The sequence below is a fragment of the Delphinus delphis genome, chromosome 12 (assembly GCF_949987515.2).
Source record: "Delphinus delphis chromosome 12, mDelDel1.2, whole genome shotgun sequence".
Lineage (NCBI taxonomy): Eukaryota > Metazoa > Chordata > Mammalia > Artiodactyla > Delphinidae > Delphinus > Delphinus delphis.
In genome coordinates, this window is record NC_082694.2 from 45,068,916 (window position 1) to 45,075,644 (window position 6,729).

A 6,729-nucleotide genomic window follows, 5' to 3' on the forward strand; every position below is an offset into this window, starting at 1 on the left:
GCAGAGCCAAATGTCTTTGGCATCTGTTATGGTAACTCATGCATCTCCCTGGATAATGGGAAAAGAAAGTTCCTTCTTGAATTGAATTCTCTCATGTATCAGGCTATGCACGTGCATATGTTTTGTAACCTAGAGTCAGTCTTAACATGTGTTTACATTTACCTGGAAAAATGTGGGAGAGCAGAGGTTAGTCCTAGGATTCATTGTACATAAGTGAGCTTAAGTCCCATGAGGAAGAAGAGTATATGAATAGAAGTTTGATAACTAGGTATCAAACCTAGACACCTGAGGGTGGACCTTGTTGGTAAAAAGCCTGGAGAGTGTGTGAATATGTGGTTATGTGTATGTGTTCTTGGGAGTAAGGAGTGGCTGGGTAAATAAATATCGGGAGAGTGAGTTGAAACCAAAGGCAGGGCATTAACATTAATGAGCTCCTTCGCGGGAGCCAGGCATTTGCTCTGCAGTGTCTTAAATGCCTCCTACTTATCTGGTTTTATCCTATCAAACTGTGATTAGGAGCATAGGCCTCCGGGGCAGTCAGTGTTTGAATCCTGAGTCCACCACTAAGTAGCTGGTTCAGCAGGGCAAATGTTCTAATTTCTTTGAGCCTCAGTTTCTTCATCCACAAAATGGGGGAATTATACCTAAGGTTGTGCAAGGTGTAGATGATGTAACACAGGTAGAGAGAGGACTGCCAAACATGTAGTAAGTCCTTGGTTATTATTAGCTATTATTTTTTTTGAGCAATTTTATCTGCATATGCTACCAGATATCTTAAGGCTCAGTCAACTCTCTCATCATTCCTTCTAATTTCTATTCCAACCTTCACCAACCTCTTCAAAGCTCCTATAACCCCTCACCCTCAGGGACAATCCCAACTGCTTGGTAGGAAAAAATGAGAAATTTTCTCAAGTTTCTCCCTCTCAAAAAAACATATTCACCTGCATTCAAACAGGATGACAGTTGTTTGATTCTGAGTCATATAGTATTAGTCTAACATATATTTCAATCTCTTTCCAGCTGTTAACCAGTGTATGTGTAGGTTTATTAAGGGATATAAGACACACTTTTAATTTTATTTATTTATTTTATTTTTGGCTGTGTTGGGTCTTCGTTTCTGTGCGAGGGCTTTCTCTAGTTGCGGCGAGCGGGGGTCACTCTTCATCGCGGTGCGCGGCCTCTCACTGTCGCGGCCGCTCTTGTTGCGGAGCACAGGCTCCAGACGCGCAGACTCAGTAGTGTGGCTCACGGGCCTACTGGCTCCACGGCATGTGGGACCTTCCCAGATCAGGGCTCGAACCCGTGTCCCCTGCATTAGCAGGCAGATTCTCAACCACTGCGCCACCAGGGAAGCCCAAGAAACACTTTTTAAAAAGAAATTGTGTCTACCAGAAGGAAGTCACAATCTAGTTAGAATACAGGAAAAAATTTTGAACAGCAATGATACTTAAGAGCATTATATAACTGATAGTCACAAGTTTTGCATTTCAGTACTGATAATAATACAGTATTACAAAAATGTGCCCATCATTTATTATTGGAACATCCCCTGTAGGGCACTGCAAAATGATATGGACCTTTTAAAATAACTATTGACTTTTTTATGTAGAAAAAGCACTGGACTGCTGTTAGTTTTTTCTACTACTAACTAGCTAACCTGACCTAGCAGAGACACTTAAACCTCTCTGCTGTAAATCTCACTTGTAAAGAGAGGTAGTCAGATTAGATCATCTTTATGATCCCTTTCAGCTGTAAAATACAGTGATTCTACTGGAAAATTTTTGTCTGAAAACTCAATGAACACACAGGCCTAAATAATACATGAAATTTTCTCATTTGTGTTAGGTAATTTGGATACTTGTCAGCGAAGAAGTCAAAGTGGTGTACTAATATTGGGCAAGTTAAAAATACCAGAGCTATTTGAGCTAGAACACCATATGTGAGGAAACACAATAAGATGGAAATTGCTCATCCAAAATGTTATAGATGCAGAAAATTGTCAACACTTTTTTTTGAACCATAGGAAAATGCCAAAAATAATGAAGGTACAGTTGTATAACCTGCTAGGAAAGCTGAGGCTCAGGAAGATCCAGCTTCTTCTCAGTTCTTTCTTCAGTGATGGGATACAGGTGAGACTCTCTAGAATATGGCAAAAGAGCAAAGCTCTCTCTAATCTTATTTATTGTTTTAAAGATAGTTTTTTTTTCTTTGTCTCATATACATGTGTTGTAGGGATTAAATGACAAAATGCATGCAGAGAACTTATCCTAGCACATAGTAAGCACCCATTAAAAGTTGGCCTTAGTATTCTTCCTATTCATATAATTAGTAGGATAGAAAGTTCATCAAGTACATGCATTACATTGTCTTTATTTTATCACCTTAGACTCTAAGAATTTTATTAAGCCAAAATATACATTAATTTGAGGGCAATGGGAATGAGAATTATTAGTGTTAAGTTTGTTCATCTTTGAGGATGGATAGGTTCAAATGAATTACAGATATGAAAGGGACTCTGAATTTTCCTCTGGTCTAAGTTCAAAGCTAATTGATTTATGTCTCACTTTTAAGAGAGAAGGATTACTTTATATCTAACTTTTAAGAGAGGGATTACAAAACAAGTATGACATGATCTCTTAAAAAGTAAAAATCTCTAGTATAAATCATACAGAGTACTCTGATATAAGTGATCCTGGATGTATACATGGGTATGTTCATATTCATAGAGATGTATAAATTAAAATCTTAAAAATTTTATGAAATTCCTTGAAATTTAAACAGTTACAGACTGGGTTACTCCAAAATCATTGTTAGAAATCATTAGTTAGGAAATTCACCTGATTGAAGGAAGAAGACTGTATTTTATGAATTTGGAGCCTTCTAACCACCTCTATAATTGCATGATTCAAGGTTCATTTTGAAACAATCCAACTATGGTCATGTACATAGAGGCTGTATAACCAAAGGATGAATGAAAAGCTGGTCTTGGGTGGCTAAAACAGTAGAGGGCCATTTTGGTACTATAGAGGTTTTTTGTTTTTAAATATTTATTTATTTATTTTTTGGCTGCATTGGGTCTTTCATTGTAGGATCTTTGCAGCACGCAGGATCTTTCATTGTGGCACGCGGGCTCCTCCCTTCGTTGTGGTGTGCGGGCTTCTCTCTTTTTGTGGCGTGTGGTCTTCTCTCTCTAGTTGTGGTGCGTGGGCTCTGTAGTTGTGGCACGCTGGCTTAGTTGCCCTGCGGCATGTGGGATCTTATTTCCCTGACCATGGATTGAACCGGCGTCCCCTGCATTGCAAGGTGGATTCTTAACCACTGGACCATCAGGGAGGTCTCTATAGTGGTGGTGTAAGTGGAGTGATCCTGTAGTAAAGATTTGTGAATAGCTATGGACATATAACGTCTTGAGGAAGGAAGAATGCAAAATGAAACATGTCTGGGGTGTTATCATTATCAAAAAGTAAGGACACTAGTCTAAGCTCTCTACTTTTGATGGTTTTTTATGTCTTCTAGCTTCTTTTCTAGGCTATTTCCCTTGTTTTATTTGAAGACTTCCAGAGATGTAATCATCTTCCTGGAAGGTTGTTACCACATCTTATCTAATTATTGAGCAATCCAATATGTACTGAGCACCTGTATGTTCTGGCCTGTCCTCACTGGACCATGAATTTTAGTTTATTCATTTGAGATTCTCAGCACCTAGAAAAGTACCTTGCAAACAATATGCCTTATGAACAAGATTGTCCCAGAAGAATTCTTCTTTATATCCTACAAAACATATATTACTTTTCATTTTTAAGTGTTTTTTATGGACACAGTCAATCATTGTCCAACAAATTCCTTAGAGAAGCTCCACATTTTAAAAATGGTAATTAAAACTACCTTTAAATTAAAAAGAATTTTTTAAATCGAAGTATAGTTGATTTCTAATGTTTAAAACTACTTATTAAGCTAAGCAACTTAGATTCTTCAACTTTTGCTTGTAAAAATCTACCTTTGATCTCTTTGATACAAATTGCTAGTCTCTGTTTTTTCCCTTGGGAAAAAGAACTAATATTTATTGAACTTCAGAGTTAGGAGACCTGAGTTTAAGTCCTAGCTCTGTGATTAAAGTTCTGTGACTCTGGACAAGTTATTTAAATTCTTTGAGCTTTAGATTTTGAATATGTCTCTTGTTAATCTTTAAAAAATAAATGAATAAGAAAAGACCCCAAAAGAGTAGAGATAAGAACTTCTCTTGTAGAGTTGTTATGTTAAATAAGATATGCATAAAGCACCTGGCACAAAGTGGGTACTCAATAGGTATCATTTCCCACCACTCTTCCCCATCTTTACCCCTTGTGGAAGTCACCCAGCTAGAAAGTGATATAGCTAGGATTGGGGTTTAGATCAGTCTCTCCTTTTTTATACCTCATTGCCTCTACATCTAGTTTCTCTACCTCTTGCTTTAAACCATGGCAATAAAAATTGAACATAAAACTCTAAGGTCTTCCTTATGTCACTATGGTATTATGAGAGTGGGTAAAAATAACTAGAAAGAGTAATATTGGCCAGTGTGATAGGAGTGGAAGCCTTCTAGACAGGAAGGTGTGCTAGGGGAGGAGACCATGATAACCATTCAGTGATGGGGGGAGGGGGGTGTGAAAAGTGAAAGCTTGCACTATCTATTTGTAAAGTGTCACCATACACAATGCATTCTGACAGATGTGCAGCAGTTAGAGCTGATGTTTAGGTGCCATGGTTGGTAAAACGAACAGTAACAATCCAAGGAAAAGCACACAATCACAAATCACCACCACCTCATGTAAAGTCATGACTTTACAGGGCGCCACAATTTCAGACCATGAACTGCTAAACAGTAGTAATCATTTTGTTATGGATGGTTTGTCTACCATATAGAGCTACAATAAATTAAAAATTTCTTTCCTTCTGTAACAAAAGTGAAGAGTTAGGAGCTAACTTATAGCTTCCATTTAAAGAAAAATGAAGACAGAATATACCTCAAAAGAAATCACAGTTGAGGTTTTAAATAGAAAAGTACAACACTTTTAATTAATAAGCTTTAGTTTACCTCAGATACCTCCTAGACCTCTATCATTCCTTTCAAAATGGTATGGCGAATGAACATTTCACAAGTCGTCACTCTTAAACTGTTATTCTAAAATATCCTTTTCCCTGTATGTAATTATAATGGTATTATGTGCTTCAAGCTATGTTTAATTATTTTGGTATTTATAAGATTTGCAAGAGTTTGGAAATTTAGCCATGTTTTTTATCCTCTTATAGTAAGCCTGGAAGCAAACTATTTACCTATTTACCTGATTTAAGCCTTTCTTTTCTTCATCCCTTCCTCCCTCCCTCCCTCCCTCTCTTTCTTTCTTTCTTTTGTCTTCCTTCCTTCCTTTCTTTCTTTTTTCTTTCTTTCTTTCATCTTCCTTCCTTCCTTCCTTCCATCTTCCTCCCTTCCTTCCTTCCATCTTCCTCCCTTCCTTCCTTCCTTTCTTTCTTTTTCTTTCCTTCATCTTCCTTCCTTCCTTCCTTCCTTCCTTCCTTCTGTCCTTCCTTCCTCTGCCAACCTCTGAGGCTTTAATAATGGGTTGTAAGATTCAGGAAAAGAAATCTTATAGGATTTCCCTATAGTTTAAGAGAACATAGGCAACATTAGAAAGAAACCTGGCATTTCTGCCAATTTTTTGCCAGGTAGAGAATAGATATGGGAAATATCACAGTCCTTATTTTATTTGGATAATGGCTAGTCAACCCTGTGAGGACTGCAGGGAAGACTTTGAGCCATTGTTGAAGGTAATGAGTTACCACAATGAACAAGGGCCTGGGCTTCCTTGTTGGAAACAGATTGGTCCAGTGTGACCTTTCTGAGCCTCTGTGCCTTTGGCTGTACGCTTAGCTACTAACATCTACCCTACCTGCAGCAACAAGGTTAAAGGAGCAGTTATACACAAAAGAGCTTTGTTAAACTGCCCTTTATTAAATGCATCAGTTGGGCCATAGCAGTGTCCTAACCTCACTCTCTTGGGGTTAGTTTCACAGGACAAGGCAACTCCCTGTGTGTTAAGTACAGTTTGTCTCAGCATGTACTTTGGCAACAGCCTCTCCTGCAAACTTGCATTTGCTTTTGCTTTTTGTTTATATTTTAGGTTCTGCTTGTTTGTTGATAATCTTCAGTTTAAGCCATATTTTATCTGTGTGAGAATATTCGGCTGAGAAGCTCATTCGCAAGATAATCTGCTCCAAACTCATACTTCTCTCTCTAAAGACAGGCCAGAATAGTATAGAAGATAGGACCAAATAATTACCTTTAGACTTTTGTTTTAACTGGAATATGGGCTAATTAGATTGGATGAGAAGAGAAAGTCTTGCTCATGGGAAAATATAATGATTCTAAGTATGTTATTTCCCTAGTGAATGGTTGAGGTTACATAAAATAAAATATATAGAAACCATATAATTTTATCTTGGGTGTGCTTCATGGGGTTATATCCCAAACTTATTGTTTTCTTTCTATCACTTCCTACTCATATATAGTAATATGAGACTTGTGATTTTTTCTTTTTAAACACTTTATTTTAACCTTCTCTAAGAATTTTTTATACTTTTTTACTTAGATCCATTACAGTCTTTTTTTCTGAACTGAATATAGATAGGCCTGAAATTCTACTTCCTATTTTTAATATTCTCTTTGCTTTTCATTCAGTATTTCAAGGAATA